This window comes from Talpa occidentalis, unplaced genomic scaffold, assembly GCF_014898055.3.
Source record: "Talpa occidentalis isolate TD23 unplaced genomic scaffold, MPIMG_talOcc4v2.1 talOcc4.12, whole genome shotgun sequence".
Classification (NCBI taxonomy): domain Eukaryota; kingdom Metazoa; phylum Chordata; class Mammalia; order Eulipotyphla; family Talpidae; genus Talpa; species Talpa occidentalis.
The window spans coordinates 80047630-80057263 of NW_023601212.1; the positions used below are offsets into that span (position 1 = coordinate 80047630).

General features: G+C 42.8%; 1 long non-coding RNA gene across 1 annotated transcript; it reads right to left on the reverse strand.

Annotated features, from left to right (window-relative positions):
• Positions 1-740: 740 nt before the first annotated feature.
• LOC119240151 (uncharacterized) lies at positions 741-8826 on the reverse strand. The gene is made up of 3 exons (XR_005124088.2): positions 7965-8826; positions 5698-5829; positions 741-1033 (listed from the first exon to the last, which is right to left on the reverse strand). It is a non-coding gene; the product is annotated as an uncharacterized LOC119240151 (long non-coding RNA).
• Positions 8827-9634: the final 808 nt, after the last annotated feature.

Genomic DNA, 9634 nt, shown 5'->3' on the forward strand with positions numbered 1-9634 from the left:
AAATCCTGCCTCTGGTTCCTCCCACCTGCATGACCGTCTGCAAGTCTCTTGCCGCTCTGAGTGGCTTCCAGAGGGAAGTGAGGATGGAGTGGCAAGTGCAAGTGCAAGGGGCCTTTCTCTGGGTGCATCTTACTTCTCAGCAGCAGCTGACACAATCTCCTCAGCAGTTCCATCTCTGCAGGACAGCGGGCTTTCCTGAGGGGCTGGAGCTGTCCGGGTAGACCGATAAGTCCCTTAGTTTCTCAGTTGTGGCTAGATCTTCCCTTTGGCTCCTCTCCTGAGGTCTGGATCTGGCCCTTGATGGTCTCTTTAGCTCAGCTCTAATGTTCCTGCCATCCAGCAGCTCTCTGGGGCGAACTCATAATCAATGTTCAATAAAGGTTTATTAAATGACCAACAAAGAAGTGGAGTGGGATCAGATGGGCCCTAGGATATTTACTGGCTACATAAACTTCAGTTCCATGGGAAGAACTGGAAATGGTGCCTGGAGCCAGGGTGTCACTGCAATTGTGGGTTCGGCACATTTAAGAATACAGGGAGCAGTAACCCTGTGTTTGCCAAGCACTTGCACATATGTGTTATTGTTTACTAAGAACGTTTACATTCCATTTGGTCCACTGAACTGATAGAAAATCTGAAACACAGACATGCAGAACATTTCACTCAAGCATCCCCTGCCCCCAGAGATGTACTTAAAGAACAGGAAAAATCATTATTGAGTAGGTATTTGTGGATAAAAGAAGATTACATGCAGTCAGTCTTCATGATTCACAGATTCTGTGCTTGTAAATTCAGCTATTCACTAAAATTTATTTGTAATCCCAAGGTTAATACTCATGGTGCTTTTGCTGGTGAGAATTTCTGTTTGCCTAATGTGCACATTCCTTGCTGAGGTTGAATAAGGCCATGTCCTGCCTTCTTGTTTCAGTGCTCAGAGATGTCCGGGGAAGAAGACAGCAGGTGCAGACGGTGTAATTTAAGACTCTCCTGTGCTGGGACCAACTGAACTGTATTCAGTTGCCAACTCTAGGACCTGTTAGTGGGGCAGCCCCAGGCAAGTCACTTAACACTTCTGAGCTTCATATTTTATATATATAAATATATATATATAATATATATAGAGAAATAGAATCAATCAAGATGAGCTGTTTTAAGATTTATTTTTATTTTTTATTTTAAATGATTACCATTTTATTTATTTATTTTTTAATATTTATTTACTTATACAAGCACTGGGTATAGTCAGAAATGTGGGAGGGTGAGAGAATTCACCAGAGCCAGAACAGGGAGCAGAACAGGCAGAAGGAACGAAGTACACTGCTGAGGGGAGCAGCGGGCGGCAGGAGAGGTCTGCGCGCCATGTGGGACCCTCCTCTGGTGGCCGGGGAGCAGCCGGGGATCGAACCAGCGCTGCAGAGGCTGCGGGCAGCTTCGCAACCCAGCGCTCAACCGCTGCGCCACCGGAGAGGCATGTTTTAGGATTTAAAATCACAATCTAGGTGAGAGATGTGTGTGTGCATGTGAGTGCACATGCATTTATTTTTCTTCTATGAGCAAAGTTAAGTATTCACTAATTTAGTGCTTGCAGCAATTTTTATAAATTTTAACAACCAAGAGCAATGAAAAGTGACTGTATTATTTTTATGTTTATATGAGAAGAGAACACAAAACAAAGGAATTCTGGAAAGAGGTGCTAAGAGAGGGAGAGCAGCAGCTTGGAGCCAGGCATTGTCAACTTGGGTCACTAGAAACTTTCAGAGGAGAAACTTTTGTCTTTAAACAATTCTCACAAATACATTTCCAAGTAAAACGAGCAGCTCACAGTCAAAAACCGCAAACATTTTGGAGAATAAAGTCACCAAGAATAAGAATAGGGGAAAAGGAGTGAAAATGAACCAAAAGAAGATATTAATACTAGAATTATTTAACAGAATATTAAAATAATTATGTTGATACATTTGAGGAAATGGAAGGTGAGCTTTAAAATATGAATGTGAAATGAATACATTTGGGGGAAAAATCTAACATATTTTTTTCCCAATGAAAGTTATAATAAAAATAAAACAAATCTGTATCCACAAATGAAGAGGAAAACTAGACACAGAGGAAAAAGTGAGTGAAAACTGAATAAGAGCACTAAAGAATTTATTCAAAATGATGCAAAGGATCAGAAAGAGATGAAAAATATGAAAGGGTAACACAGATACATAAAAATAGAGCAAGAGCTACACAAAAAAATCTAATCTGCATCCTACTGGGAGGAAATAGGGAGAATGAGGAAAGTCAATATTTCAAATGATAGTGGTGAGGAACATTCTGGAATTGTTGGAAGTCTAATCTGTAGACCCAGGTCTTCTAATGAGCTGCAAGCAAGAAAAAGAGGAAAGAAAGATTTCCTGCAGAAGAATGGCCATGTGGTTGACAGCCAACTTCTCAAGAGCAACAACGAAAAGCCAGAAGATAAGAGGACATGGCAGTAGTTTTGGTGCTGAAATTAAAGTAACTTTCAACTCTTGGGCCTCCCTGGTGGCGCAAGGGGTTAAGACACAACCTATGAAACTATCCGCAGCCACTGCAGCACAAGTTTGATCCCTGGCCAGGGAGCAACCCACATGGTGCAGCAGACCTTTCCTGCCTCGCCCGCTGCTCCCCTCAGCAGTGTATTTCACTCAGCCTGCCTGTTCTGCTCCCCACTCTGTCTCTGGTGAATCCTCTCACCCCCCCACCTCTGGCCTGTACCCCAGTTCTTGTATGCATAAATCAATCTTTTAAAATAAATAAATAACTTTCAACTCTTAACATAGAAGCCAGAATAATCATTACAAAAACTCAGATAAATGGCTTCCTCTTGAAACTTTGCAGCAGCTCTTCATTTTGTTCAGTCCAGCCGGGAGCAGCAAGTCCCATCTCTGACCTCCTCTCAGACTCTTTCCCTCATGCACTTTGTTCCACTGAGTGTGCCAAGTACACCCTCCTCTTGATCTTTGCACCAGCTCTTTACTCCACCTGGAACACCCCCACCTCTAGTATTCACAAATATCTGCCCACAGGTCATGGCCCCAGAGGTCTGCTCTGACCACCCCATCTCCTGCTGCAATGGGCACTCTCCCCCAGGCATTTGTGACCTCATTATCCTGCTCCATTTTCCTTTTGACATGGGTTTTCACTTTGTAGTGTGCAAGATGTCTGATTTGTCTATTTTATTTAATAATCTTACCCTCTCTTCTAGAATGGCAAGTCCACAAGGACAGGAAATTTGAGTTTTTTTGCTGAGATGTCCCAAATGTCTAGAAGGGGCCTTGACACATGGTATGTTACTACATACATATCTGTCTGAAGGAATAAATTAACTCTGAACTCAGCATGAGTGGAAAATAAAGACATTTCAGATAAATAACAAGTCAGCCAGACCTTTATGAGATGAAATTTGACCGTATTTGAGGAGTGAATATGATCTCCAGTAAAATATTGAGATGCAAAAAGGAATGAGAAGCAAAAATTGTAAATTAAAGCTAAAAATAAACCTTGGCTTTATAAAATGATACTGACGTCGAAAGCATGTGGGGAGATAGTTTAGTACTAAGATACTGGTCAAAAGTATCCTGTAAATTATAAGTAGAGTGATTTCAGTTAGAGAATTCTAGGGTTCTTGTATTTGCCAGGAGGAGGAAATAAATTAACTTTAGAATTTATTAAGTATGCGTATTAAAATAATTAGCATAATGGCTAAAAGAATAGGTATATAATTCAAACAAATGGGGACAAGGTGGTAGAATGAAATATAAAAGAAGCCACCCCTCCCAAAAAAAGAAAATGCACCTCAATCAATCATGGTAGGATATATTCTTGTTCAGCAAATAATTATTCTGTCTACCCTTCCTTCAAGGGAGGAGTATATTTCCCCACCACACTGATATGGAGCTTCATCATGTGACTTGCTTTAGCCATTGCGATGTGAGTAGATATAGACAGATACCTTAATTGTCCTGTATGATTTGACTTTGTCTCTTGTGCTTCTGCCACATACCCCTAGAGAGCCTTTGAGGTTCCATCGGGTCCCTGTAAGAATATACTGGGAGCTGACTTAGAATATGAATAAAGACCTGGCAGAACTGTAGCCAACTCAGACTCAAGAGTGGGAAAGACATTTTTGTTGTTGTAAGTCACTGGATTTGGGGGTTGTCTGTTATGCAATATTGTTGCAGCAATACCTAATTAATACACAGATCAAAAGGAGACAAGAGTAGGAGCAAAGGAGCAGAAAATTAAGGTCAAGTAAGAAAATATAGTAAGATGGTAGAGATGAACTCACACTGATCTGCCATCACTAAAATGTAAATGGACCAAACTTTTAAGCTAAAAGACAAAGACCGTCACACACTAAAATAAAATCCAACCGTACGTTATTTGCCAGGGACTCACCAAAAACATAAGGATACAGAAAGACTGAACAAAATTGTTCTAGACAAATAGAGATAAGTGGGATGTCTACATTATGTCTAAAAAATTGACTTCAAGGTCAAAGTATTATGAGAGACAAAGAGGGTCAAGGGGAGAATTTGAAAAAAAAAGAGCTAACGCACCAGGAAGATTAAAAAAAAAAAAAAAAAAAAGTTCTTGGGTCTCCCCGGTGGCGCAGCGGTAGAGCACCGGGTTGCGAAGCTGCCCGCAGCCTCTGCAGCGCCAGTTCGATCCCCGGTTGCTCCCTGGCCACCGGAGGAGGGTCCCACATGGCACGCAGACCTCTCCTGCCGCCCGCTGCTCCCCTCAGCAGTGTATTTCGGTCCTTCTGCCTGCTCTGCTCCCCGCTCTGGTGAATTCTCTCACCCTCCCGCGCTTCTGACTGTACCCAGTGCTTGTCTAAATAAATAAATAAATAAATATAAATAAATCTAAAAAAAAAAAAGTTCTTATTTTATACATTAAAAATACAGCCTCAGATATTTATTAAAGCAAGAATTGACAGTCACAGAGGACAGTAATGGAAATCCAGTATTACAATGGTACACGTAGACTTGGTGCTTACAACACCACAGAAATTAAATAGATAAGAATAAGAAAGTATTTCAACAATCTAGTACACATCACAATCTTGATCAAGTGAGAACATTATACCCAACAATGGGGAAATATTTTTTCAAGGACACACGAATATTTATGAAAAAAGGTTAGCTCACAAAGCTAGCTTCTACAAATTTCAAAAGATATGTATCATCAGACTATAATGTAGGACCACAATAAAATTAATTTAGAAATCAATGATAAACAGATAGCTAAAAAAACAGCATCCATTTGGAAACTAAAAAAGAAAAACTTCTCAATTCACATGTCAATCAAAAAAATCCATATTCATTAGCTGAAATACTATAGAGAATAGAAACAAATTAAATATAGCTACACACATCAATGTAAATGAATCTTCAAACAATATTTAGCAAAAGAATAAAGTCGTAGAAGAATGTAGGCAGTATGATTCCAATTATCTTAAGGTCACAGACAAGCAAAACAAAACCATATATTATTTAGGGATATAGTAGGTGGTTTTCAAGAAAAGCAAAGGGGTAATTAACCTGAAATTTGGAGCAGTGGTTACCCCCAGGGCCACAGGGAGCTTCTAAGGTTCTAATAATTTTCTAGTTCTTAAACCAGGGGATGAGTACTTGGGCGTTAAGTGCATGTTTATCATATAAACTGTACCTCCACATTTAATCCATTCTGTGTGTAGCTGATAGATTTCACAAAAAGCCTCAGAAGTGGAACTTCTCTGTGGTCGGGAGCCCTCATCTGGCCAGAGGATGGGCTTGGCTCTTGGGAAGAAAGAGCTTCTTTCTAAACAGATAAATCAGGAGGGCCACAAAACTTGGCTTGAATCATTAGTGGGAGAAAAAAAAAAAAACTGGTCCTGTTGAATTTGGTATTTTTCCCCAGATGGTATTCATTTCAGGAGACAGCCTGAGCATCATCACTGTCTCTCATTTGCTGAAACAAATTCCCCACAAATAAGGGTGTTTTTCCATCTTGAGCTGCTGTTTCAGCAGCTGCTATCGTGGCATCTTCTTTCTTGCCTTGGGCCCTCTTCGGCTCTCCCCTCCTTCCTCTTGCTTTTCTTCATCTCCTTTCCTTAGGGTTGCAGGGCTGCAGGAGATTCTCTTCCCATGCATGAATCCTGCCTGCACTAGCCCAGCTGGGTGGAGGTGTGGTTTCTTCTTTCACACCTCCCCTGACAGGGAGCTCACTCCTCCAAATGGGCATCCTTGTTTGAACCCAACTCTAACTCTAACTGCCTAAAGTATGTACTCATCGCCGGTGGCTCAGCAATCTGGGGTCTTGGATATTCTGCAGATGATTGTGGACAGCAACCAGGTCCTCTTTTCCCCTGCCCTCAAGTCATTATGGGAAAATGTTAGTGTCTGTTTCTTCCCCACGTCACTGCCGACCTGTCTGAAAGACCGGCCCTCTCCCTTCTCTCCTGTGAAACCCTCCACGGGAATGTTTCTTATAGCTTTTTATCAGAATTCGGGTGGGCTTGGGGCTGGGGATCTGTGGGTAGGCAGGGAGATGAGTTGGGGGCCTGGAGGAAACTGGGGTTAATGGACAAAGGACAGAATCTGCTCTCCGAAGCTGCATGGTACGAGCCTGGCGTGGCAGCAGAAACTCCTCTGAGGTTCTTTGGGGCCAGTTCATCCGCCCCCTTGCTCCTCATCCAATGAAGACCTGGATCCCCATTCACAGGCTTTCTCTCACACCATCCCCTCAGCAGCTTTCCTTTGGGTCACCCCTGCCATCCCTGGCTGGTGACTTCCTCTCCACGCCCCCCACCTCCCAACTATCAGACCTCCTCCTTCTCATCAACTAGAAATTGACCCCTGAAATTAGTAAAAAAAAAAAAAAAGTATATAAATTTTAATAAAATTAACAAATGCACATAGGTTTAAAAATATATACAGATTCTTCTGCTCCCTCCTCCCCACCCATGTCCCCTTCTTCAGCAATAACCACCTGTTACTATTTTGTTTTCCCTCCTTCCTGGAGACTACCTTCCTAGCTCTAAGAACCAGTGCACATGGCTTAAATCTGAGTTGCAGGCAACCGAAACCTCTTCTGGGTAATTTAAGTAGAAAGAACATTTATTAGAAGTATATCAGGAGATTAACAAAATCAGTGGGCGACTGGAGACCCAGGAGGTCAGGGTACCCCTATGGACATGACACCCCAATTCAAGCCCCAACATTGGCCTGGTGAAGACCCCTGCAGGACCCACCCCTGCAGCCTGTGACTCCTGCACCCTGACGGAGGACACTGCTCTGCCATCCCTACCTCTTCTAGAAGCTAAATGTGGCTGCCTATGCGCCTGCAGTCTCGCTGGAACAGCATCTGCTCGGAGTCTGCTCCATCTCCTGCCTTTTGTGCCACTGTCTGAGCAAGTGCATCTGATTGGCTGAGCCCACCGAGCACCTGACACTGGCCAGGAACATGACCCTGACTGTGAGGCAGGCAGAGAAGGGGCATGGCATGGAAGGGGATTCCCCAAATAACCACAAGGACCCAAAGGCAGAGTGGCCAGTAGGGTGACCTGTCTAGTGTTGCTATTTCTTGCTTTATCAATTTTAGATATCTGATGACTTCCTCTCCAAGACCTGAAGATTTAACTTATTTATCTCCTCTGGTCCCTCTTCTTCCAACATAGTCACCCCCCTATTTTTAATTACTCTATTATTTCTCTTCAGGACTTTAATTGCTTCATCGATTACTGACAGCTGGGGCCTCTCCCACTGATGTTTGCTCTGTCCCCCGCCCCCATAGCCACCATTTGTCCTTTTTCATTGTTGTGCTGAAAAATATGCATGTTCCTTAGTCTTAACTAACTTGTCTAGCTTTGTCTATGGCTGATTATGAAAGTTGAAATAAATAAACTATTCCATTGCTGTGTAAATAGTAAATAGTGTGATATAAATAGTGCTCACCTCAAAGCCCAGTGGCCTTCTGTGAATGAATGACTTTTTCATTGAAGTCTAGTTTTAATTTTTCTGGAAGTTTCTCAGTGCTGTTCTTTTGCTGTTGCATCTTTAGTTCTTTTGATGTTCCAAGGGAGGGTATACTGTCAAGTCTATGGGGTTCCCCCATTCTCCTGTGCCCCTTCTAACTCATCCTCTTTGCTTGGGGGGACCCTGCCATTGCCTGTGTTCCTTTGTTATAGCCCCTGAACTGGAGGCTACTGTTGTCTGGTCCTTCTTCTTTCTTGGTTTATTCACTTCCCCCCACAGGGAGGGGCTAGGGGAGGTGGGAGGTGACAAACTTGCTGAGACTTTAAAGGTGTAAAGAAGGACCTTCTCCTCTGGGGTGATTGCTAGTTTGTGTATAGAATTCAAAATTAAAAATAATTACTCTGCAGACAGAGGAGTGCTTGCTCCATTTTTTTCTGTTAGATGGTGCCGTGGACGAGAGTTGTGTGGCCCATTGAATCCAGATTTCTTTGCAGGATGCTGCTTTCTAACTCTGTCCTCCTGAAATGCTCACCTCTGAATGTTCACCTGCTGAAGCTTCATTGTGATGTCTCCATGTGTCGCCCTTCAGTTTCATTTCACTGTGTTGGATGCTCAGCCAGGTTCAAACTGAAGCTTCATGGCCTCTGTTCTGGAAGTTTCTTTTCTGTGTGTCATTGATAATATATTCCCTTCCATATTCTCTGGTCTGTCTTTCTGAAGCTCCCAGTGTTAGGTATTGGGTTTTCTTCATTGGCCCTCTTCACAGAATTCCATTTTTCATCTTCTACCTCTCTTCCCCCGACCACACTTCCTAGGAGTTTAAGTTTTATTACATTAAAACATTCTAGCAAACATTTTTAAATTTCCTAGAGTTTTTTTGTGTACTTTTTGAGTCCCTCTGGGGATGCTAATTGGAGATTTTGCTAAAATGATCCTCTAATTCCTGAATTCAGTGTGTTTCCTTAGAGGGCATATTTTGCAGGGTAAGTTTTATTTACATATAACACACATAAGTTAACAACCAGAAATAATTGACTTTTCAAACCAGGAAAAGTCTCAGATTTCTGGACTCTTCCTTATCCTCTTTATCTTTGTATCTTGGCTGTCCAGATCTTTGCTGAGGTCACCTCTTTCTTGCAGTCTCTTGCTAAAGGTAGCCCTTAGGAACCAGCCCACAATACACTGCTTTTCCCAACCGCTTTCCACAAAGCTACCCATGCCCTGGGCACATGGCCTGCCAACTGAATCATTGTGGACCAAACCTCACAGCATTACCCAAAGTTTTACCAATCCTGCTTTTCCCATCCTGGGCAGCCACTGGTCTGATTTCTTTCACCTGAGATTAGTTGTGCTGCTTTTGAACTTCAGATAAATGAATCCGTATATTTTGTACACTTTGGTGCCTGGCTCTTTCTGGTCACGATCCTTGTTGCTGGGGTTGCGGGGAATTACTGAGCAGTACTGCCCCGTCTGGGCATGTCAGGGATTCGCAGAGGCTTGAACAGTCCGGGCACAGACACCCAGGTGAGCAAGTGTCAGCGTGCCCCAGGGGTCGCTGGTCCATGCCCGCTTCCTGTTACCCAGTCTGATCTGTGCACCTGCTGTGTGCACTGCTGGTCCCTGAAGAGGATCTAAGGATGGGGTGGGGT